This window comes from Triticum dicoccoides, chromosome 7B (assembly GCF_002162155.2).
Source record: "Triticum dicoccoides isolate Atlit2015 ecotype Zavitan chromosome 7B, WEW_v2.0, whole genome shotgun sequence".
NCBI classification, from domain to species: Eukaryota; Viridiplantae; Streptophyta; class Magnoliopsida; order Poales; family Poaceae; genus Triticum; species Triticum dicoccoides.
Window position 1 is genome coordinate 339,714,686 of NC_041393.1, and position 24,703 is coordinate 339,739,388.

General features: G+C 47.4%; 1 pseudogene; it reads left to right on the plus strand.

Moving 5' to 3' along the window:
- The first annotated feature begins 491 nt into the window (after window positions 1-491).
- Window positions 492-24,703, plus strand: part of LOC119338907 — a 57,521-nt pseudogene continuing 33,309 nt past the window's right edge.

The window sequence follows — 24,703 nt, forward strand, 5'->3', positions numbered from 1 at the left end:
TTTTGAGAATTGCTGCTAGTATAGGTACATGGTGTCGAAAGTTTCTGGCCTCCGTTGGCATCATCTGGACACCTCTCCCTCTCTAGCCGTTGGAGTGGCCGGCCCAGCCCACACATCATGTTGTATACAGTTTTGTTTTCTTTTGTCGGAAGCATTTTTAGTACTAGTATAAAAGCTTTGTGTATATTTATTCCCTTTTCCAAAATAAGCCGCCTTCAATGCTTTGTTGTTCTTTAACCATATTTTACTCCTTTAGTTCAGAGTTAAAAGCATTGGGGTCCTGAATTTGTCCGAGATGTAATGATTTGGTCATACAACTTGCAAAATGACTCTACCCAGTCCCAGAACTTGCACCCAATGTGCAACTTTGGTCCTGGACCAATCATAGAGCGACAACTAGACTCGTCGGGCCCGAGCTCGTCAGCACACACGTTTTTGCAAATACCCCCTGCCTTCTCCTTCCCCGTGCTGCACGTCTCGGCTGAAACTGAATCGGGTTCGACGGCGCCGGTTCCGGCGTCTTCTCCTACGACGCCGACGAGGGCGGCCCCGGCATGCACAACCCCGGCCGCCTATTCACCCTACCACCCATCCCCAGGCCCGGCGCCGGCGGCGGTGGCGGTGGCTTCGCCTCCTCCACTAGCCTCTCCCTCGGCCTGGTATGCTATATTCTACACTACCACCCGACCGTTCATGCGTGTTTGCTAGCCTTAATTAATTGGCCAGTTTCTCTTCTTTGTCGTGTTTAATTGCCTTGGATTTTAATCGGTTTAATTGGCAGACGAACATGGAGGGCGGAGGTCAGCTGGGCGGCGCTTTCATGGGGAGCACGGAGAGCGGCGGCGACGGCGACTCGCTGGGCCGCGCGCGGGAGGACGAGAACGACAGCCACTCCAGCAGCGACAACCTGGACGGCGCCTCCGCCGATGAGCTCGACCCGGACAATAGCAACCCGCGCAAGAAGAAGAAGCGCTACCACCGCTAGACGCCGCAGCAAATCCAAGAGCTCGGGGCGTAAGCAATTGTTACAATTCTCTCAGGTTCTTGGTCTACTTTCTATCTAGCCCTAAATTACAGCTTGCTTGACTGATTCATTTTTGGCAGCGTGTTCAAGGAGTGCCCTCACCCCGACGAGAAACAGCGCATGGAGCTCAGCCGGCGGCTCAACCTAGAGAGCCGCCAGGTCAAGTTCTGGTTCCAGAATCGCCGCACCCAGATGAAGGTCGGACTGTCAACCAGAACAATCTTCTATCTATTTTGGTGCGACGTGTCGGTTGATGTGACAAGCTAGGCCAAGAAGAATCAATTTCCTTCTTCTTTTTGGTAATCATGTCTGGGTGGGCTGGTTGCAGACGAAGATCAAGCGGCACGAGAACGCGCTGCTACGGCAGAAGAACGACAACCTGCGGATGGAGAACATGACGATCCGGGAGGCGATGCGGAGACCCACTTGCGGCAATTGCAGCGGCGCAGCCGTGCTCGGGGAGGTGTCACCGGAGGAGCAGCACCTGCGCATCGAGAACTCACGCCTCAAGGACGAGCTGGACCGTGTTTGCGCGCTCGCTGGCAAGTTCCTCAGTCTCCCCGTCTCCGCCATCTCCTCACCGCTGAGCCTGCTGTCCTCCCTCTGCTCCAGCCTCGACCTCGCCATCGGCGACAACAACGGCTTCATGGGAATGGGATGCAATCTATCCCTGACCTGATGGGTGGCGGCTCGGCGGCCATGCGTCTGCCCGCTGGCATCATGGGCGGCGGCCTCGACAATGGCCTCGGCGGCGAAGGCGTCGCCATCGACCGTGGCGCGCTGCTTGAGCTCGGGCTGGCGGCCATGGAGGAGCTGGTGAAGGTGACACATGTGGACGACCCGTTGTGGCAGCCCAGCCAGGATATTGGGCTGGAGACGCTCAACTTTGATGGGTACCGGCGCGCGTACGCCCGCGTGCTTGGCCCCAACCCCGCCGGCTACGTCTTGGAGGCTGTTGGGGAACGCCGTAATTTCAAAAAAATCCTAAGATCACGCAAGATCTATCTAGGTGATGCATAGCAACGAGAGGGGAGAGTGTGTCCACGTACCCTCATAGACCGAAAGCGGAAGCGTTTAGTTAACGCGGTTGATGTAGTCGAACATCTTCGCGATCCAACCGATCCAAGCACCGAACGTATGGCACCTCCACGTTCAGCACATGTTCAGCTCAATGACGACACTCGTACTCTTTATCCTGTTGAGGCCGAGGGAGATCTTCGTCAGCACGACGGCGTGGCGACAGTGATGATGAAGTTACCGGCGCAGGGCTTCACCTAAGCACTACGACGATATGACCGAGGTGTGTAACTATGGAGGGGGGCACCGCACAGGGCTAAAAGATAAACTTGTGTGTCTTTGGGGTGCCCCCTGCCCCCGTATATAAAGGAGGGAGGGAGATAGGCCGGCCCCCTAGGGGAGCGCCATGTGTATGGAGTCCTACTAGGACTTGCAAGTCCTAGTAGGAATCCTTTCCCTTTTAGGAGTAGGAGAGAAGGAAGTAGAGAGGGAGTAGGAAAGGGCAAGGGGGGTGTCGCCCCCTTCCCCTAGTCCAATTCGGACCCATGGGGGGGCGCCACCTCCCTTTGGCATGCCTCCTCTATTTCTCGTATGGCCCAACAAGGCCCATTACTTCTCCCGGTGAATTCCCGTAACTCCCCGGTACTCCGAAAAATACCCGAATCACTTCGAACCTTTCTGATGTCCGAATATAGCCTTTCGATATATCAATCTTTACGTCTCGACCATTTCGAGACTCGTCGCCACGTTCGTGATCTCATCTGGGACTCCGAACAAACTTCGGTCATCAAAACACATAACTCATAATACAAATCATCATCGAACGCTAAGCGTGCGGACCCTACGGGTTCGAGAACTATCTAGACATGATCGAGACATATCTCCGATCAATAACCAATAACGGAACCTAGATGCTCATATTGGCTCCTACATATTCTACGAAGATCTTTATCGGTCAAACCGCAAAACAACATACGTTGTTCCCTCTGTCATTGGTATGTTACTTGCCCGAGATTCGCTTGTCGGTATCATCATACCTAGTTCAATCTCGTTACTGGCAAGTCTCTTTACTCATTCCGTAATACTTCATCCTGCAACTAACTCATTAGTCACAATGCTTGCAAGGCTTATAGTGATGTGTATTACCGAGAGGACCCAGAGATACCTCTCTGAAACACGGAGTGACAAATTCTAATCTCGATCTATGCCAACCCAACAAACACCTTCGGAGACACCTGTAGAGCACCTTTATAATGGCCCATTTACGTTGTGGCGTCTGGTAGCACACAAAGTGTTCCTCCGATATTCGGGAGTTGCATAATCTCATAGTCTAAGGAACATGTATAAGTCATGAAGAGAGCAGTAGCAATGAAACTGTAACGATCATAATGATAAGCTAATGGATGGGTCATGTCCATTACATCATTCTCATAATGATGTGATCCCATTCATCAAATTACAACACATGTCTATGGTTAGGAAACATAATCATCTTTGATTAACGAGCTAGTCAAGTAGAGGCATACTAGGGACACTATGTTTTGTCTATGTATTCACACATGTACTAAGTTTCTCGTTAATACAATTCTAGCATGAATAATAAACATTTATCATGAAATAACGAAATAAATAATAACTTTATTATTGCCTCTAGGGCATATTTCCTTCAGTCTCCCACTTGCACTAGAGTCAATAATCTAGTTCACATCGCCATGTGATTTAACACCAATAGTTCACATCTGTATGTGATTAACACCCATAGTTCACATCGCCATGTGACCAACACCCAAAGGTTTTACTATAATCAATAATCTAGTTCACATCGCTTTGTGATTAACACCCAATGAGTACTAAGGTGTGATCATGTTTTGCTCCTGAGAGAAGTTTAGTCAACGGGTCTGCTAAATTCAGAGCTGTGTGTATTTTGCAAATTTTCTATGTCTACAATGATCTGCATGGAGCTACTCTAGCCAATTGCTCCCACTTTCAATATGTATCCAGACTGAGACTTTAGAGTCATCTGGATCGGTGTAAAAGCTTTGCATCGACGTAACTCTTTACAACGAACTCTTTATCACCCCCATAACTGAGAAACATTTCCTTAGTCCACTTAGACAACTAAGGATAACTTTGACTGCTATACAGTGATCCACTCCTGGATCAGTATCGTTCCCCATTGCCAAATTCATAGCAAGGCACACAAATGGTCTGGTACATAACATGGCATACTTTATAGAACCTATGACTGAGGCATAGGGAATGACTTTTATTCTCTTTCTATTTTCTGCCGTGGTCAGGCTTTGAGTCTTACTCAACTTTACACCTTGTAATACAGGCAAGAACTCCTTCTTTGACTGAACCGTTTTGAACTCTTTCAAAAACTTGTCAAGGTATATACTCATTGAAAAAACTTATCAAGTGTCTTAATCTATCTCTACAGATCTTGATGCCCAATATGTAAGCAACTTCACCGAGGTCTCTCATTGGAAAACTTTTATTCAAATATCCCTTTATGCTATCCAGAAATTCTATATCATTTCCAATCAATAATATGTCATCCACATATAATATTAGAAATGCTACAGAGCTCCCACTCACTTTCTTGTAAATACAGGCTTCTCCAAAAGTCTGTATTTGTGACGCCCTTATTCAATCGTACACTAATCATACACGTAAATGTGTACGATCAAGATCAGGGACCCACGAGAAGATATCACAACACAACTCTAGACACAAATTAAAATAATACAAGCTTTATATAAAAAGCCAGGGGCCTCGAGGGCTCGAATACACAACAGTCAGCGGAAGCAACAATATCTGAGTACAAACATAAGTTAAATATGTTTGCCTTAAGAAGGCTAGCACAAAAGTAACAACGATCGAAAAGGCAAGGCCTCCTGCCTGGGAGCCTCCTAACTACTCCTGGTCATCGGCGTCTGTGACGTGGTAGTAGGCACCCTCGGGGTAGTAATAGTCATCGGCGGTGGCAGCGGTCTCAGGGGCTCCGTCATCTGGTTGCATCAAACGGATATGGGGGAAAAGAAAGCAAAGCAAACGTGGGTACTCATCCGAAGTACTCAGCAAGCAAGGATCTACACTACATATGCAACATTATCAAAGGAAGGCTGTATATGTGGACTGGGCTGCAGAAATGCTAGAATAGAGGGGAGAGCCTAGTCCCATCAAAGACTAGCATCTTCAGCATCTTCAGTGGTCTTGCAACCAGAAGAGTTCATAGCATAAAGTAAAGTAGTAGTAGTGTCATCAAACTCGCCCAGAGATCCTTCCTCGACTCCCTACGAGAAAGCAATCCCAGAGCCATACTATCCATTTCTCATCTCAGGTATCCAGTTCTAGTTGTATCGATCAGGATACAACTCCAAGTGTCCGTTATCGTAGGACAGGCTATCGATAGATGTTTTATTCCCTGCAGGGGTGCACCAACTTTCCCACCACGCTCGATTAACTCCGGCCGTACACACTTTTCTGGGTCATGCCTGGCCTCTGCCAAATGATACGCCGCAACCCGACCTAGGACTAATAAAGAGGAAAGCACGCCAGACTAAACCTATGCCCCAGGGGTCTTGGGCCATTGCCCCGGGAACTCCTGCATGTTGTGTGGGCGGCCGGTGAGCAGACCTAGCCCCCCTTATACAAGGCGAGGTGTTCTAGTCCAACCCGGCGCGTGCCACTCAGTCGCTGACGTCTATTAAGCTTCGGCTGGTGCATACGACGCAGAATGCCAATACTATGCCCACGTGATGGTTAGTGCTATCAGGCCAGAGGCCCCTCGGATCAAATATCCAGATCATAGTGGATTAGGAGCGCGCGGTAACGAGCAGAGACTCACGATCGATGTGACCCCATCGCTCCATCTCGAGAACTTGCGGCAAGGGCTAAGAATGCCCGGCCACGCCACGTAGTTATCATGCGGGCACCTTCCAGGTCAACCCGACTCCACATCACTCGCAATTAAGCTCGTGCGGGTAGCCCTTAGGGCCGACCCATCTTTAGTATCATGGTTCAGTGTAAAATCATAGTAAACATAGTAACCGTGTGTCTAACACCAAGGGGAACCCTGACGAATCACCCCCAATGGAAATCCACCTGATGTTATCATCAAGGTTAACGAAGGAGGAATCACCCTCGAGGTCCACTGTTGTGGAGTTGCACGACAGTGTCGTTATCGGGAGTGAAGAAGGAGGAATCACCCTCGATGACCATAACTGATGAACTAACCTACAAGGTTAACATCAGAAGTGCTGATGAGGTATCACCCTCGGCACTCGATAGTAACCCAGTAGTGTCGAGTAACTAAGGGGAAAGTGATGTGCGGTGTGGGGGCCTGGTCTTCAATCCCGTTGATCGTGTCTTCTGATAATCCAGCGGGGCAGTCGGGATAAAGTGGGGTCTCTGATGGGTCTCTACCCAGCCTATACTAAGCAGTTTAGGATAAACAGGTAGGTAACAATAGCAGATTACAAGATCAGGCTATGCATCAGAATAGGTAAAGCAGTAGCAGCAGCAATTTCTAATGCAACCATAAGAGAGAAGAGAATAGGCAATATCGGAATGTTCAAAGGGGGTGCTTGCCTGGAAGCTCTGCGGCAAGGGTCTGGTCGTCAGGGACGTAGTCGATCACAGGGGCATCATCGGTCTCGGGGTCTACCAGAAAGAAGTAACGAAGGGGAACATAATAAATAACAGAGCAAATAGATGTATCACTAAGCATGACATGACGATATGTAGAACCGGGGTCGACCTAACGTAGTACTACACATTGCAGACGGAGGGGAAAAAACATCTGAGGATGAATTCCTGGCGTTAGGTGGATTCCGTACAGGTGAAAGAGAGGGGACGGTTCCATGTTCAGCATGCTAGGGGCATGTGACAGGTAAACGGATGGCGTTTTCGGATTCATTGGATTCGTCTGAGCAACTTTCATGTACAAAGTTTTTCAATCCGAGCTACGATTTAAATTCTATGAATTTTCAAAGATTATAGCAATATTCTGAAATTATTTAAATTAACAAAAAAGGAATTGTGACGTCAGCTTGATGTAAGCATGACGTCAGCAAGTCAACAGACACGCTGATTATTCAATGTCGACCAGTGGGTCTAGTGGGTCCCATTGGTCAGTGACTGGACTAGTTAGCAGTGGTTAATTGAACTAAACTAAGTTAATTAGCTAGTAGGCCCCACATGTCACCGATTAGTTAGATTAAATTAATTGTATTAACTAATTTATTAGAATTAGAGGCGGGGCCCACAAGTTGGTGACTAGGGGCTACCCAGTCAGAGTTGACCTTGGTCAACTGGTCAAAGGGCAACCGGGGGCCACCCATATGCGACCCATGGGGGGCCAGGCTGGCCACGTTGATGTGGCACTGGAGAGAGGTCCGGCGAGCCTCCCCCACGGCGGATCTACGCTAGCGGGATTCGCCCCCCGGCGTCCATCTGACGCGCGGGAGGGCGCGTTCAACTGGGGGCGACGAGCCGCACCTAGGGGTGGCCGCGGCAGCAGCTGAGGCGGCGCCGGCGTCGAGCAGAGGAAGCGGCGGATGTGGTGAGGGAGCGCGGGGCAGGCGAGTACGTGCATGAGGGAGGCTGGTGCGCTGGCCGCGGCCTGGAGTGGTGGGCGCGTGCGAGCCGCCGGCAGGAGCAGCGGCAGAAGCAGCGGGAGGCACCGGGCGGCCAGAGCGACGCGCGGGCGGCGCGCTGCACCAGTACGGCCGGCGCGCCGGCACGGGGCAGAGGCACCAGTGAGCGGGGGCGCGGTTGAGGAGAGCAAGGCACGTGCGGGTGTGTTCGGGTCGCGGACAGGGCGCGATAATTAGGACGACGGGGAGCACCGCGGTCACGGACGGAGACGACCGCGGACAAGCGCGGGCGGGTGCGACGGTGGTGGCTGCTATGGGATGGAAAAAAGGGGGCTCGGGAGCGACTCGAGGAGGCCGCAAAGTAGAGGAGCGCGTGCGTGGAAGGACAACGATGCCGACGAGCTGCGGAGCGGTCTGACTCATCCTGGTACTCGAGAAGGATGAGGACGAGGGCGCCGGTCCTCCTGGACGCCTTGGCACAGCTCGGGGAGGAGGGTGGCCATGGCGATTCCAGAGCCATGGCGATCGCGGTGCTCGGCTCCGATCCAAAACGAGAGAGAGGCGAGCGAGGGAGAAAAGGGGAGGGAAAGTTGGTGGAGGTAGGTGGGGAAGAATTCGAGGAGCCGGAGGGCCGCTCTTATTCTCTCGGCGGTGGCTGTAGCATCGCGGTGTCGCGCTGTGACCAGCGGAGGCGCGGTCGTCCACAGGGACGATGACATGGAGGGAAAAGTAGGTGGAGAAGGCCTACTGGGCTACCTGGGCCGGCTTGGGCCTGCAACAGGTAAGTGGCCTCTGGCCTTTTCTCTTGTTAAGTTTTTCTGTTTCTTTTATTTATAAACAGAGATAGAAAAGGATTTTTGTGGGCCACCAGACATTTTAGAAAAATATGGAACTAAGCCACAAAAGTCTCTAGCAATATTTGGCACTGCCACAATTAATTTGTAGGCAAAGTGAAATCAGATGGATTTTTCATAAATGGGATAGCATTTAAAAAGGCTGAATTGGTACTCATTTAATTGATACAGATCATCTTTACATAAGGGTGATGTTGTTTTCCTTAACATCCATTTATTTTGGAATTTATTCTAAATGGTGAACATTTTAGTTCTCATGTTTGAGAAAAGTTGAATTTCATCACAATTTGAAATTGAATTCAACTGGAATTTGAAAGAGGTATTAGACGATGATGATCAAACACTTGTTTAGCAAAAAGATTAACTTAACCCCAAGGGTTACTGTAGCATCATTATTCAGGGGTGTTACAACTCTCCTCCTCTAAAAGAAATTATCGTCCCGAGAATTAAGAGGTAGAAGGGAAAAGATCGGGGTATTCAGCACGGAGGTTATGCTCACGTTCCCAAGTGGGTTCATCTTTAGTATGATTCTACCATTGCACTTTGAGGAATTTGGTAACCTTCTGGCGGGTTCAGTGTTCAGCTTCTTCAAGAATGCGGATCGGATGCTCTTTGTAAGTGAGATCATCTTGCACTTCAATAAATTCTGGATCCACTTCACGTTCCGAATCCTTGAAGCATCGACAAAGTTGTGACACGTGGAAGACGTCATGGACGTGAGAGAACTGAGGTGGCAACTCCAGTTGATAAGCCACCAGTCCACGATGGGCGAGAATGTGGAAGGGACCAATGTAGCACGGAGCTAGCTTGCCCTTGACTCCGAACCGATGAGTACCTCTCAAAGGAGTGACACGCAGATAAGCTTGATCACCAGGTTGATAAGTTGAACCCCAATGTTTCCGGTCATAGTTGCTCTTCTGGCGGGACTGGGCCGCCTTGAGATTATCCCGGACAATGCGAACCTGCTCTTCAGCTTGTTGAATAATGTCCGGACCAATGAGTGTCCGTTCCCCAGTTTATGACCAATTCAGAGGGGTTAGTCACTTATGTCCATAAAGCACTTCGAACGGTGCCATTTTCAAGCTGGCTTGATAGTTATTGTTATAAGAGAACTCCGCATAAGGGAGAGATTCTTCCCACTTATTGCCAAAAGAAATAACACAAGCCCGAAGCATGTCTTCAAGAATTTGATTGACTCGCTCGACTTGGCCTTGGGATTGGGGATGATAAGCAGTGCTCCAGGTAATATGATTTCCCATTGCCTCTTGGAAACTATCCCAGAACTTTGAAGTGAATATACTGCCACGGTCTAAACTGATCTCCTTCGAAATGCCATGGAGTGACACAATTAGATATACAAGTGTGCTAATTGACTAGCAGCGATTATCTCCTTGACTGGCAGAAAGTGGGAAACTTACAAGAATTGGTATGACGACAAAGATAGCATCATTACCTTTCTGAGACTTGGGAAGGCCAGTGACGAAGTCCATTTGAATCTTATCCCACTTCCATTCAGGAATCGGAAGCGGTTGTAGAAGTCCATCCGGTTTCTGATGTTCTGCTTTGATGCGACGACAAATGTCACATTCTTTGATATATCGAGTAATGTCTTGCTTCATTTTAGACCACCAGTACTTCTGACGGATGTCTAGATACATCTTGGTACTTCCGGATGAATAGACAGAGGGGTGTCATGCGCTTCTTTCATCACCTTCTCTGTCATAAGATCGAACCGGGGACTACAATATGATCTCTGAAGCATAAGGTCCCATCTTCAGCAAGCGAGAAATCTCTGGATTCCTCTAAGTCAAGATTCTTTTTCATCAGATCAAAATGAGCATCTTTGGCTTGAGCCGACTTATTGCTTTCAGACGAGTTGGTTCCAAGACAAGGTTATTCAGAGAACCTTGTGGAACTAGTTGAAGGTTTAGCTTGCAAAGTTCTTCATAAAGGCGGGGTTGAGCTCTATGAACCATGTGATTATTGTAATAAGACTTGCGGCTCAAGGCATCGGCCATTACATTAGCCTTGCCAGGTGTATAAGATATACCATAGTTGTAGTCAGCAATAGCTTCCATCCATCGCTATTGACGGAGGTTCAGATTTGGCTGAGTAAACAAATACTTCAGACTTTGATGATCTGTGAAGATCTTGCAAGGATTATCGAGAAGGTACTGTCTCCATAACTTCAATGCATAGATAACCGCAACAAGCTCAAGGTCATGAACTTGGTAGTTCTCTTCATGAGGACGCACTTGATGGGAGGCATAAGCAATCACTCTATGCTCTTGCATTAGGACACAGCCTAATCCTTGTCGTGAAGCATCGCAATAGATGACAAAGTCCTTGCGAGAATCAGGGGGAGCAAGCACTGGGGCAAAAGTCAGCTTGTCCTTGAGTGCCTGGAAACTTTCCTGACATTTGTCTGTCCAATCGAACTTAACGCCCTTGTGAAGCAGATTAGTCAGAGGCTTGGCGATCTTGGAGAAGTTCTCGACGAAATGGCCGCAATAGCTGGCAAGTCCAAGAAAGCTTCTGACTTGCTTGACAGTCTTTGGAGGGGTCCAGTCAAGAATAGCCTGAACTCGCTCTGGGTTGACGGCAATACCATCCTTGGAGATTACATGACCAAGGTAGGTGACTTCGGGTAGCCAGAATTCACACTTGGAATACTTGGCATAAAGCTGATGCTCTCGAAGCTTGTCTAGAACAAGACGAAGATGTTCAACATGTTCTTCTTTATTCTTGCAATAAACAAGGATATCATCCGGATAAACCACGATGAACTTGTCAAGGTATTCCATGAATATATAGTTCACCAGACGAGAGAATGTAGCTGGAGCATTGGTCAAGCCGAAAGACATAACGGTGTACTCGTAAGAACTATATCGAGTGACGAATGCGGTCTTGGGAATATCCTCTTCACGAACACGGATCTGGTGGTAACCCAACCTCAAGTCGAGTTTAGAGAATACCAAGGAACCAGCCAGTTGATCATACAGATCATTGATCCGAGGGAGGGGATACTTGTTCTGAATAGTTGCTTGGTTGATAGGACGATAGTCTTGGACCAAACGGTTTGTTCCGTCCTTCTTCTTCACAAAGAGAGAAGGTGCTCCCCAAGCAGAGCAACTTGGACGAATGAAACCACTGCGAAGAGATTTGTCGATTTCCTCCTTAAGGTCAAGGAGTTCATGAGGTGGCATCTTGAAGGGTCATTTGGTGATAGGAACAATGCCTGGTTCCAAATCGATGACAAACTCGACAGCCCGAGCAGGGGGTATTCCTGGAAGTTCTTCTGGAAAAATGTCTTGGAAGTCACGAATGACTGGAATCTTTTCAATTCCCTCAAGAGGTGCTGCGTTCAACGCATTCAAGGCATAAAGTCGTGCTTCAGCATTTTGAACAATCTGAGCATGGTAGCTTACTATCTCATTGGAAGGATGTAGGAGATGAACGACTTTGGTGCCGCAAACAATAGAGGTAGTATGTGCTTTCAACCATTCCATTCCCAGAATGAGGTCAATATTGGAAGACTCTAGAATAATGGGAGAAACATGGTGAGGGAGTCCCGGACTAGGGGGTGTCCGGATAGCCGAACTATCATCTTCGGCCGGACTCCTAGACTATGAAGATACAAGATTGAAGACTCCGTCCCGTGTCCGGATGGGACTTTCCTTGGCGTGGAAGGCAAGCTTGGCGATACGGATATGTAGATCTCCTACCATTGTAACCGACTCTGTGTAACCCTAACCCTCTTCGGTGCCTATATAAACCGGAGGGTTTTAGTCCGTAGGACGAACAACAATCATACTATAGGCTAGCTTCTAGGGTTTAGCCTCTCTGATCTCGTGGTAGATCTACTCTTGTACTACCCATATCATCAATATCAATCAAGCAGGAGTAGGGTTTTACCTCTATCGAGAGGGCCCGAACCTGGGTAAAAACATCGTGTCCCTTGTCTCCTGTTACCATCCGCCTATACGCACAGCTCGGTACCCCCTACCCGAGATCCACCGGTTTTGACACCAACATTGGTGCTTTCATTGAGAGTTCCTCTGTGTCGTCATCTTTAGGCCCGATGGCTCCCCCGATCATCAACAACAATGCGGTCCAGGGTGAGACCTTTCTCCCCGGACAGATCTTCATATTCGGCGGCTTTGCACTGCGGGCCAATTCGCTTGACCATCTGGAGCAGATTGAAAGTTGCGCCCCTGGCCATCAGGTCAGATTTGGAAGTTTAAACTACACGGCTAACGCCCGCGGAGATTTGATCTTCGACGGGTTCGAGCCACAGCCAAGCGCGCCGCACTGTCACGATGGGCATGATCTAGATCTGCCACCGAACAGTGCCCTGGAGGCCGCACCAGAGTCCGCTCCGACCTTTAGCTCGGAGCTGACTGCGCCGACTGAGGACGGGTGGCTAGACACCACCTCGGGGGCTGCAATCTCTGCGGCGATTGAGCTGAACACTAACCCTGTCCTTTGCAAAGCCTGTGACTCTAAGGTGCTGGACTCCTCTCCAGAGTCCGAACCTGCCGCGCCCCCGCCAATCGAATCCGATTGGGCGCCGATCATGGAGTTCACTGCTGCGGACATCTTTCAGCACTCGCCCTTTGGCGACATCCTAAATTCACTAAAGTCTCTCTCTCTATCAGGAGAGTCCTGGCTGGACTATGGTCGGGAAGGTTGGGATGCGGACGACGAAGAAATTCGACGCCCACCCACCACCCACTTCGTAGCCACTGTCGAAAGTTTAAACGACGTGCTCGACTTCGATTCCGAAGACATCGACGGTATGGACGATGATGTAGAAGACAAACATGAACCAGCACCTATAAGGCACTGGACAGCCACCTCATCTCACGATGTATACATGATGGACACACCTAAAGGAAGCAACGACAAGGAACAATGGGACGTCACGAGGGATCATTCCCTCGAAAGGCAGTCAAAACGGCGACGTAAGCGCCGCTCAAAGTCCCGCCTCGACAAAGACAACAGCCATACAGACCCAGCCATAGAGCAGGGCGAACCGGTGGACGATGAACATGCTATCGAGCAACCGTCCGAACAGGACAATATGGATAAACAATCCGTCCCTGGTGAAGATAACAGTCCAGGCGATCTAATGCCGGACAAGTTGCCGGAGCAGAAGAACCTCCACAAAAGGCTCGTCGCCACTGCACATAGCCTGAAAAAGCAGAAGCGGAAGCTCAGAATAGTGGAAGATGCGCTCAGAATCAGATGGAGCAAAGTACTCAACACCACAGACAAATACAGCGACAGTCACCGAACAAAGAGCTACCCGAAGCGAAAACTACTGCCAGAATTTGATGAGGAGGCCGTAGAGCCACCGCAATCAAAGAACAAGGAGATCACCCAGTCGGATAGACGACCCCATGGCAAACATAGAGCGGCAAACGGCGCCGCACATAAGCCGGCACACGATCCGCACACAGATTCACATCAAAAAGATGGCCCAATTAGATCTATCTACGGGCCAAGAAAGCAAGCTCTAGTAAGCAATGCAACACGTCAAGTATCTGAATATTATGGTACACCTAAATATAGGGGTGCCACACATCCCCTATGTTTCACCGATGAGGTTCTAGATTATGAATTTCCAGCGGGATTCAAGCCCGTAAACATAGAGGCATACGACGGAACAACAGACCCTGGAGTCTGGATTGAGGATTACATCCTCCACATACACATGGCTAGAGGAGATGACCTCCACGCCATAAAATACTTACCCCTCAAGCTCAAAGGGCCAGCCCGGCATTGGCTCAAAAGCCTCCCCGAAAACACCATTGGAAGTTGGGAAGAGCTTGAGGATGCCTTTCGGGCAAATTTTCAAGGGACCTATGTCCGACCTCCGGATGCAGACAATTTAAGTCACATAACTCAACAACCCGGAGAGTCAGCCCGAAAATTCTGGAATAGATTCCTCACTAAAAAGAACCAAATAGTCGACTGTCCGGACACCGAAGCCTTAGCAGCTTTCAAACACAACGTCCGAGACAAATGGCTCGCCAGACACTGCGGCCAAGAAAAGCTAAGAACAATGGCCGCATTAACAAGCCTCATGACCCGCTTTTGCGCAGGAGAGGACAGCTGGCTGGCAAGATGCAGTACCAGCGACCCAAGTACATCCGAAGTCAGGGATGGAAACGGGAAACCGCGACGCAGCAAAGAACAGCGCCGGACCAAGGGCAACATCCCGAAGAGCACGGCAGTCAATGCCGGATTCAAAAGCTCACAGCAGAATCATAAAAAACTGCCCCCTAAGGATAACAGGGACGAGCTATCTAACTTAAAAAAAATCTTGGACAAGGTATGCCAAATCCACAGTACCCCCGGGAAGCCTGCAAATCATACCTACAGTGATTGTTGGGTCTTCAAGCAGTCCGGCAAACTCAATGCCGAACACAAGGGGCTCGACACACAAAGCGAAGACGATGACGTACCCCACAAGCAGAGCACCGGAAAACAAAAGAATTTCCCACAAGAAGTCAAAACAGTAAACTCACTTTACGTGACAAAAGGGAAAAACAGGACGGCGCCCATAGAGATACGCGCCATACGGCCTATCTCAGAGGAGTCCCGCCACTGGTTGTCAAAACCAATCTCCTTCGACCATCAGGATTACTCTAGAAGTATCCGGAATGCGGGATGGACTGCCTTGATATTAGATCCGATAATCGACGGACTCCAATTTTCACAAGTCCTAATGGACGGCGGCAGTGATCTAAACCTGCTATATCAGGACACAATCCGCAAAATGGGGATAGACCCAACCAAAATTCGCCATAGCAACACTTCCTTTCAAGGGGTAATGCCAGGCCGATATGCCCATTGTACGGGCTCTCTATTGCTAGAAGTTGTGTTCGGCTCACCCGACAACTTCCGCCGCGAAAAGTTAACCTTCCACCTCGCCCCATTTACAAGTAGCTATCAAGCACTACTAGGGCGCGAAGCTTTCGCCCGCTTTAACGCAATATCGCATTATGCACCCCTCACACTTAAAATGCCCGGTCCACGAGGCATCATCTCCTTAAAGGGAAATATCGAGTGTTCCTCGAGTGTGGAAGATTGTGTGACTGCCTCAACAGCCACACACTAAACCGGCTTCACTAAATCCAAGCACCTAAACAGGTCGTTCAGACCCCGGACACGGTTAGACAAGTCCGGCGTAAACATACAGGGGCTCACCAGCCGCACACCCCCGCACAAGGGGCTCCGCGCATATACAACAAGAGACAATAAAGCTCAATTTTATTCATTTTTTGAAATGTACTTTGTTTATTTAATATAACGTACATTTTCGCATGATCTTTTTTAACTAAGTTCCTCCCTTTTATAGATGAACACCGTGCGACACCCGTCCAGGATACGGCACAACAGAGACACAGGCGCAGACATGCAGCAGGGACTTGTTGCAAGGATTTCTTTTTAGATTAAGACCCTGCGTAAACCTTTTTTATTGTCTCTTGTTGATTCACATCCCCTAGTTTCTTACTATAACCGAGGAGGAGGCTGGCGTTTTGGCATAGGCCACATCAGAATTTTGCACGTACCTGGACACCAGGGGCTTATTACCAAGGGCGTTGTTCGGCCCGTTTTCATAAAGACCGAATACCTTAGGGAGTGTTCGGCGTCTCGAGTTAGGCCTTATATGCATCAGCTCCGAATCATGTCTTTGGTAAAATGTTGGGTTTGCCCGGCTCCTGTGTTTTGCTGCCTTATGTTCCGCTCTATCGGCTAACGCGGCACCAGGAGAACTACTGCGATTGTGCCCCGGTTCGTCCAGGCGAGCACCTCAGTGGAGAAAGCCAAAAACTGACTGTCATGATATAGCGTGAGACTGGTCAACCACTCGATGACCCGCCAGAATCTATAGGATTCCTCCGCATTGACGAAGGGTCGTTTCTCGGTGAGGCACATACGCGCCCCGAATTCGGGTGAGCGCAGTGCCCCTAGGGGCTATATAGTAGCCCCACTGTCAAACTCCTATGGCTAAGTGAAAGTGATAAAGCATTATAGTCCGGTTGCCTAGTTTGCTACGCTACCACCTCCTTTATAGGACCAAGACGTTGGATCAAGTGTGAAAATGCGCCTTTTGCAAACACCCCCGCATTATATGCGTGGGGGCTGAAGCCGAAGACTGCCATCTTTCAGGTTATATACACATATACATTAACGGCCGCACAAGAGGTATTTTAATTCTTGAAGGCACAAGTATAAACTGTTAGAAATATGCCCTAGAGGCAATAATAAATTAGTTATTATTATTATATTTCCTTGTTCATGATAATCGTTTATTATCCATGCTATAATTGTATTGATAGGAAACTCAGATACATGTGTTGGTACATAAACAAACACCATCTCCCTAGTAAGCCTCTAGTTGACTAGGTCGTTGATCAACAGATGGTTACTGTTTCCTGACCATGGACATTGGATGTCGTTAATAACGGGATCACATCATTAGAAGAATGATGTGATGGACAAGACCCAATCCTAAGCCTAGCACAAAGATCGTAGTTCGTATGCTAAAGCTTTTCTAATGTCAAGTATCTTTTCCTTAGACCATGAGATTGTGCAACTCCCGGATATCGTAGGAATTCTTTGGGTGTACCAAACGTCACAACGTAACTGGGTGGCTATAAAGGTGCACTACAGGTATCTCCGAAAGTGTCTGTTGGGTTGGCACGAATCGAGACTGGGATTTGTCACTCCGGTTAACGGAGAGGTATCTCTGGGCCCACTCGGTAGGACATCATCATAATGTGCACAATGTGACCAAGGGGTTGATCACGGGATGATGTGTTACGGAACGAGTAAAGAGACGTGCTGGTAACGAGATTGAACAAGGTATCGGGATACCGACGATCGAATCTCGGGCAAGTACAATACCGCTAGACAAAGGGAATTGTATACGGGATTGATTGAATCCTTGACATCATGGTTCATCCGATGAGATCATCGTGGAACATGTGGGAGCCAACACGGGTATCCAGATCCCGCTGTTGGTTATTGACCGGAGAATGTCTCGGTCATGTCTGCATGATTCCCGAACCCGTAGGGTCTACACACTTAAGGTTTGATGACGCTAGGGTTATAAAGGAAGTTTGTATGTGGTTACTGAATGTTGTTCGGAGTCCCGGATGAGATCCCGGACATCACGAGGAGTTCCGGAATGGTCCGGAGGTAAAGAATTATATATGGGAAGTCCTGTTTTGGTCACCGGAAAAGTTTTGTGTTATATCGGTAATGTACCGGGACCACTGGGAGAGTCCCGGGGGTCCACCAGGTGGGGCCACCATCCTCGGAGGGCTGCATGGGCCAAGTGTGGGAGGGGACCAGCCCCAGGTGGGCTGGTGCGCCCCCCCAAGAGGCCCATGCGCCAAGAGATAAGGGAAAGGGAGAGTCCTAAAGGGGGAAGGCACCTCCTAGGTGCCTTAGGGAGGATGGATTCCTCCCTGGCCGCACCCTTCCTTGGAGGAAGGGCCAAGGCTGTCCCCCCCCCCCTCTCCCTTGCCCCTATATATAGTGGAGGGGAGGGAGGGCAGCCGCACCTGAGTCCCTGGCGCCTCCCTCCCTCCTGTGACACCTCCTCCTCTCCCGCAAGTGCTTGGCGAAGCCCTGCAGGATTGCCACGCTCCTCCACCACCACCACGCCGTTGTGCTGCTGATGGATGGAGTCTTCCTCAACCTCTCCCTCTCTCCTTGCTGGATCAAGGCATGGGAGACGTCACCGGGCTGTACGTGTGTTGAACGCGGAGGTGCCGTCCGTTCGGCACTAGGATCTCCGGTGATTTGGATCATGATGAGTACGACTCCTTCAGCCCCGTTCTCTTGAACGCTTCCGCTAGAGGTCTACAAGGGTATGTAGATGCACTCTCCTTCCCCTCGTTGCTGGTTTCTCACGTAGGAAAATTTTGAATTTTTGCTACGTTCCCCAACAGTGGCATCATGAGCTAGGTCTATTGCGTAGATTCTTTGCACGAGTAGAACACAAAGTAGTTGTGGGCGTTGATTTTGTTCAATATGCTTACCGTTACTAGTCCAATCTTGTTTCGACGGTATTGTGGGATGAAGCGGTCCGGACCGACCTTACACGTACTCTTACGTGAGACAGGTTCCACCGACTGACATGCACTTGGTGCATAAGGTGGCTAGCGGGTGCCAGTCTCTCCCACTTTACTCGGAACGGATTGGATGAAAAGGGTCCTTATGAAGGGTAAATAGCAATTGGCATATCACGTTGTGGTTTTGCGTAGGTAAGAAACGTTCTTGCTAGAAACCCATAGCAGCCACGTAAAACATGCAAACAACAATTAGAGGACGTCTAACTTGGTTTTGCAGGGTATGCTATGTGATGTGATATGGCCAAGAAGAATGTGATGAATGATATGTGATGTATGAGATTGATCATGTTCTTGTAATAGGAATCACGACTTGCATGTCGATGAGTATGACAACCGGCAGGAGCCATAGGAGTTGTCTTAATTTATTGTATGACCTGCGTGTCATTAAACAACGCCATGTAATTACTTTACTTTATTGCTAACCGGTAGCCATAGTAGTAGAAGTAATAGTTGGCAAGACAACTTCATGAAGACACGATGATGGAGATCATGATGATGGAGATCATGGTGTCATGCCGGTGACGATGATGATCATGGAGCCCCGAAGATGGAGATCAAAAGGAGCAAAATGATATTGGTCATATCATGTCACTATTTGATTGCATGTGATGTTTATCATGTTTATGCATCTTATTTGCTTAGAACAACAGTAGTAAATAAGATGATCCCTCATTAAAATTTCAAGAAAGTGTTCCCCCTAACTGTGCACCGTTGCGAAAGTTTGTCGTTTCGAAGCACCACGTGATGATCGGGTGTGATAGAGTCTTACGTTCACATACAACGGGTGTAAGCCAGATTTACACACGCGAAACACTTAGGTTGACTTGACGAGCCTAGCATGTACAGACATGGCCTCGGAACACAAGAGACCGAAAGGTCGAGCATGAGTCGTATAGTAGATACGATCAACATGAAGATGTTCACCGATGATGACTAGTCCGTCTCACGTGATGATCGGACACGGCCTAGTTGACTCGGATCATGTAATCACTTAGATGACTAGAGGGATGTCTATCTGAGTGGGAGTTCATGAGATGAACTTAATTATCCTGAACATAGTCAAAATATCTTTGCAAATTATGTCGTAAGCTCGCGCTTTAGTTCCACTGTTTAGATATGTTCCTAGAGAAAATATAGTTGAAAGATGACAGTAGAGATTATGCGGACACTAGAAAGCTTATGTCCTTAATGCACCGCTCAGTGTGCTGAACCCCAAACATCGTTTGTGGATGTTGCGAACATCGGACATACACGTTTTGATAACTACGTGATAGTTCAGCTAAACGGTTTAGAATTGAGGCACCAAAGACGTTTTTCGAAATGTCGCGGAACATATGAGATGTTTCGAGGGCTGAAATTGGGATTTCAGGCTCGTGCCCACGTCAAGAGGTATAAGACCTCCAACGATTTTCTTAGCCTGCAAACTAAGGGAGAAAAGCTCAATCGTTGAGCTTGTGCTCAGATTGTCTGAGTGCAAAAATCACTTGAATCGAGTGGGAGTTGATCTTCCAGATGAGATAGTGATGTTTCTCCAAAGTCATTGCCACCAAGCTGCTAGAGCTTCGTGATGAACTATAACATATCAGGGATAGATATGATGATCCTTGAGGTATTCGCGATGTTTGACACTGGGAAAGTAGAAATCAAGAAGGAGCATCAATTGTTGATGGTTGGTGAAACCACTAGTTTCAAGAAGGGCAAGCGCAAGAAGGGACACTTCATGAAACGGCAAATCAGTTGCTGCTCCAGTGAAGAAACCCAAGGTTGAACCCAAACCCGAGACTAAGTGCTTCTGTAATAAGGGGAACAGCCACTAGAGCAGAATTACCCTAGATACTTGGTAGATAAGAAGGCAGGCAAGGTCAATAGAAGTATATTGGATATAAATTATGTTAATGTGTACTTTACTAGTACTCCTAGTAGCACCAGGGTATTAGATACCGGTTCGCTTGCTAAGTGTTAGTAACTCGAAATAAAAGCTACGGAACAAACGGACACTAGCTAAAGGTGAGCTGACGATATGTGCTGGAAGTGTTTCCAAGGTTGATGTGATCAAGCATCGCACGCTCCCTCTACCATCGAGATTGGTGTTAAAATAATTATTATTTGGTGTTTGCGTTGAGCATAGACATGATTGGATTATGTCTATCACAATACGGTTATTCATTTAAGGAGAATAATGGTTACTCTGTTTATTTGAATAATACCTTCAATGGTATTGCACCTAAAAGGAATAGTTTATTGAATCTTGATCATAGTGATACACATTTTCATGCCAAAAGATATAAGATAGTAATGATAGTACCACCTACTTGTGGCACTACCATGTAAGTCATATTGGTATAAAACGCATGAAGAAGCTCCATGTTGATGGATCTTTGGACTCACTCGTTTTTGAAAAGTTTGAGACATGCGAACCATGTCTATTGGTGTATACGCATGAAGAAACTCCATGCAGATGGATCGTTTGGACTCACTTGATTTTGAATCACTTGAGATATGCAAAATGGGCAAGATGACTGAAAAGCCTCGTTTTCAGTAAGATGGAACAAGATAGCAACTTGTTGGAAGTAACACATTTTGATGTGAGCAGTCCAATGAGTGCTGAGGCATGCAGTGAATATTGTTATGTCCTTACTTCACAGATGATTCGAGTAGATGTTGAGTATATTACTTGATGAAACACAAGTCTGAATTATTGAATGGTTCAAGTAATTTCAGAGTGAAGTTGAAGATCATTGTGACAAGAGGATAAAATGTCTATGATATGATCATAGAGATGAGTATCTGAGTTACAAGCTTTGGCACGCAATTAAGACATTGTGGAAATTGTTTCACAACCAATACCGCCTGGAACACCATAGTGTGATGGTGTGTCCGAACATCATAGTTGCACCCTATTGGATATGGTGTGTACCATGATGTCTCTTATCGAATTACCACTATCGTTCATAGGGTTAGGCATTAGAGACAACCGCACTCACTTTAATAGGGCACCACGTAATTCTGTTGAGATGACACCGTGTGAACTATGGTTTAGAGAAACCTAAGCTGTCGTTTCTTGAAAGTTTGGGGCTGCGACGCTTATGTGAAAAGATTCATCATGATAAGCTCGAACCCAAAGCGGATAAATACATCTTCATAGGACACCCAACAACAGTTGAGTAAACCTCCTAATTCAGATCTGAAAGCAATAGGGATTGTTTCTAGAAATGGGTCCTTTCTCGAGGAAAAGTTTCTCTCGAAAGAATTGAGTGGGAGGATGGTGGAGACTTGATGAGGTTATTGAACCGTCACTTCAAATAGTGTGTAGCAGGGCACAGGAAGTTGTTCCTGTGGCGCCTACACCATATGAAGTGGAAGCTTATGATAGTGATCATGAAGTTTAGGATCAAGTCACTACCGTACCTCGTAGGGTGACAAGGATGCGTACTACTTCAGAGTGGTACGCAATACTGTCTTAGAGGTCATGTTGCTAGACAACAATGAACCTACGAGCTATGGAGAAGCGATGGTGGGCCCGGATTCTGACAAATGGCTCGAGGCCATAAAAATCCGAGAAAGAATCCATGACTTTGGAAGTAATACTTGATGGTCGTAAGACCGTTGGGTACAGATGGATTTTAGAAGAAGACGGACAATGATGGTAAGTGTCACCATTAAGAAAGCTTGACTTGTCATTAAGATATTTCCCGACAAGTTCAAGGAGTTGACTACGATGAGACTTTCTCACTCGTAGCGATGCTAAGAATCTGTTGGGATTATATTAGCAATTACTGCATGATTTATGAAATCTTGCAGATAGGATGTCAAAACATTGTTTCCTCGACGTTATACTTGAGGAAAGGTTGTATGTGATACAACCAGAAGGTTTTTGACAATCCTGAAAGACGCTATCAAATATGCAAAGCTCCAGCAATCCTTCTAAGGACTGGAGTAAGCATCTCGGAGTTGGAATGTACGCTTTGATGAGATGATCAAAGAATTTTGGGTTTATACAAAGTTTATGAGAAACTTGTATTTCCAAAGAAGTGAGTGGGAGCACTATAGCATTTCTGATGAGTATATGTTGTTGACATATTGTTGATCGGAAATGATGTAGAATTTCTGGAAAGCATATAGGGTTATTTGAAAAGTGTTTTTCAATGGAAGACCTGGATTAAGCTACTTGAACATTGAGCATCAAGATCTATGAGGATAGATCAAAATGCTTCATAATACTTTCAAATGAGCACATACCTTGACATGATCTTGAAGGTGTTCAAGATGGATCAGTCAAAGAAGGAGTTCTTGCCTGAGTTGTAAGGTATGAAGTTAAGAGTTAAAGCTCGACCACGGCAGAAGAGAGAGAAAGGACGAAGGTCGTCCCCTATGCTTCAGACATAGGCTCTATAGTATGCTATGCTGTGTACCGCACCGGAAGTGTGCCTTGCCATGAGTCAGTCAAGGGGTACAAGAATGATCCAGGAATAGATCATTGGACAGCGGTCAAAATTGTCCTTGGAGTAAATAAGGACATGTTTCTCGATTATGGAGGTGATAAAGAGTTCGGCGTAAAGGGTTACGTCGATGCAAGCTTTAACACCTATCCGAATGACTCTGAGTAGCAAACCGGATACGTATAGTGGAGCAACCATTTGGAATAGCTCCAAGTGGAGCGTGGAAGCAGCATTTACAATATGACATAGATAATTGTGAAGTACATACGGATCTGAATGTTACAGACCCGTTGACTAAAAACCTCTCTCACAAGCAAAACATGATCAAACCCCAGAACTTATTGAGACTTAATCACATGGTGATGTGAACTAGTTTAAGACACTAGTAAACTCTTTGGATGTTGGTCACATGGCGATGTGACCTATCAGTGTTAATCATATGGAGATGTGAACTAGATTATTGACTCTAGTGCAAGTGGGAGACTGTTAGAAATATGCCCTAGAGGCAATAATAAATTAGTTATTATTATTATATTTCCTTGTTCATGATAATCGTTTATTATCCATGCTATAATTGTATTGATAGGAAACTCGGATACATGTGTGGGTACATAGACAAACACCATGTCCCTAGTAAGCCTCTAGTTGACTAGCTCGTTGGTCAACAGATGGTTACGGTTTCCTGACCATGGACATTGGATGTCGTTAATAACGGGATCACATCATTAGAAGAATGATGTGATGGACAAGACCCAATCCTAAGCCTAGCACAAAGATTGTAGTTCGTATGCTAAAGCTTTTCTAATGTCAAGTATCTTTTCCTTAGACCATGAGATTGTGCAACTCCTGGATACCGTAGGAATGCTTTGGGTGTACCAAACGTCACAACGTAACTGGGTGGCTATAAAGGTGCACTACAGGTATCTCTAAAAGTGTCTGTTGGGTTGGCACGAATCGAGATTGGGATTTGTCACTCCGGTTAACGGAGAGGTATCTATGGGCCCACTCGGTAGTACATCATCATAATGTGCACAATGTGACCAAGGGGTTGATCACGGGATGATGTGTTATGGAACGAGTAAAGAGACTTGCCAGTAACGAGATTGAACAAGGTATCGGGATACCGACGATCGAATCTCGGGCAAGTACAATACCGCTAGACAAAGGGAATTGTATACGGGATTGATTGAATCCTTGACATCATGGTTCATCCGATGAGATCATTGTGGAACATGTGGGAGCCAACATGGGTATCCAGATCCCGCTGTTGGTTATTGATCGGAGAACGTCTCGGTCATGTCTGCATGATTCCCGAACCTGTAGGGTCTACACACTTAAGGTTCGATGATGCTAGGGTTATAAAGGAAGTTTGTATGTGGTTACCGAATGTTGTTCGGAGTCCCGGATGAGATCCCGGACATCACGAGGAGTTTCGGAATGGTCCGGAGGTAAAGAATCATATATGGGAAGTCCTGTTTTGGTCGCCGGAAAAGTTTCGGGTTTTATCGGTAATGTACGGGGACCACCGGGAGAGTCCCGGGGGTCCACCAAGTGGGGCCACCATCCTCGGAGGGCTGGATGGGCCAAGTGGGGGAGGGGACCAGCCCCAGGTGGG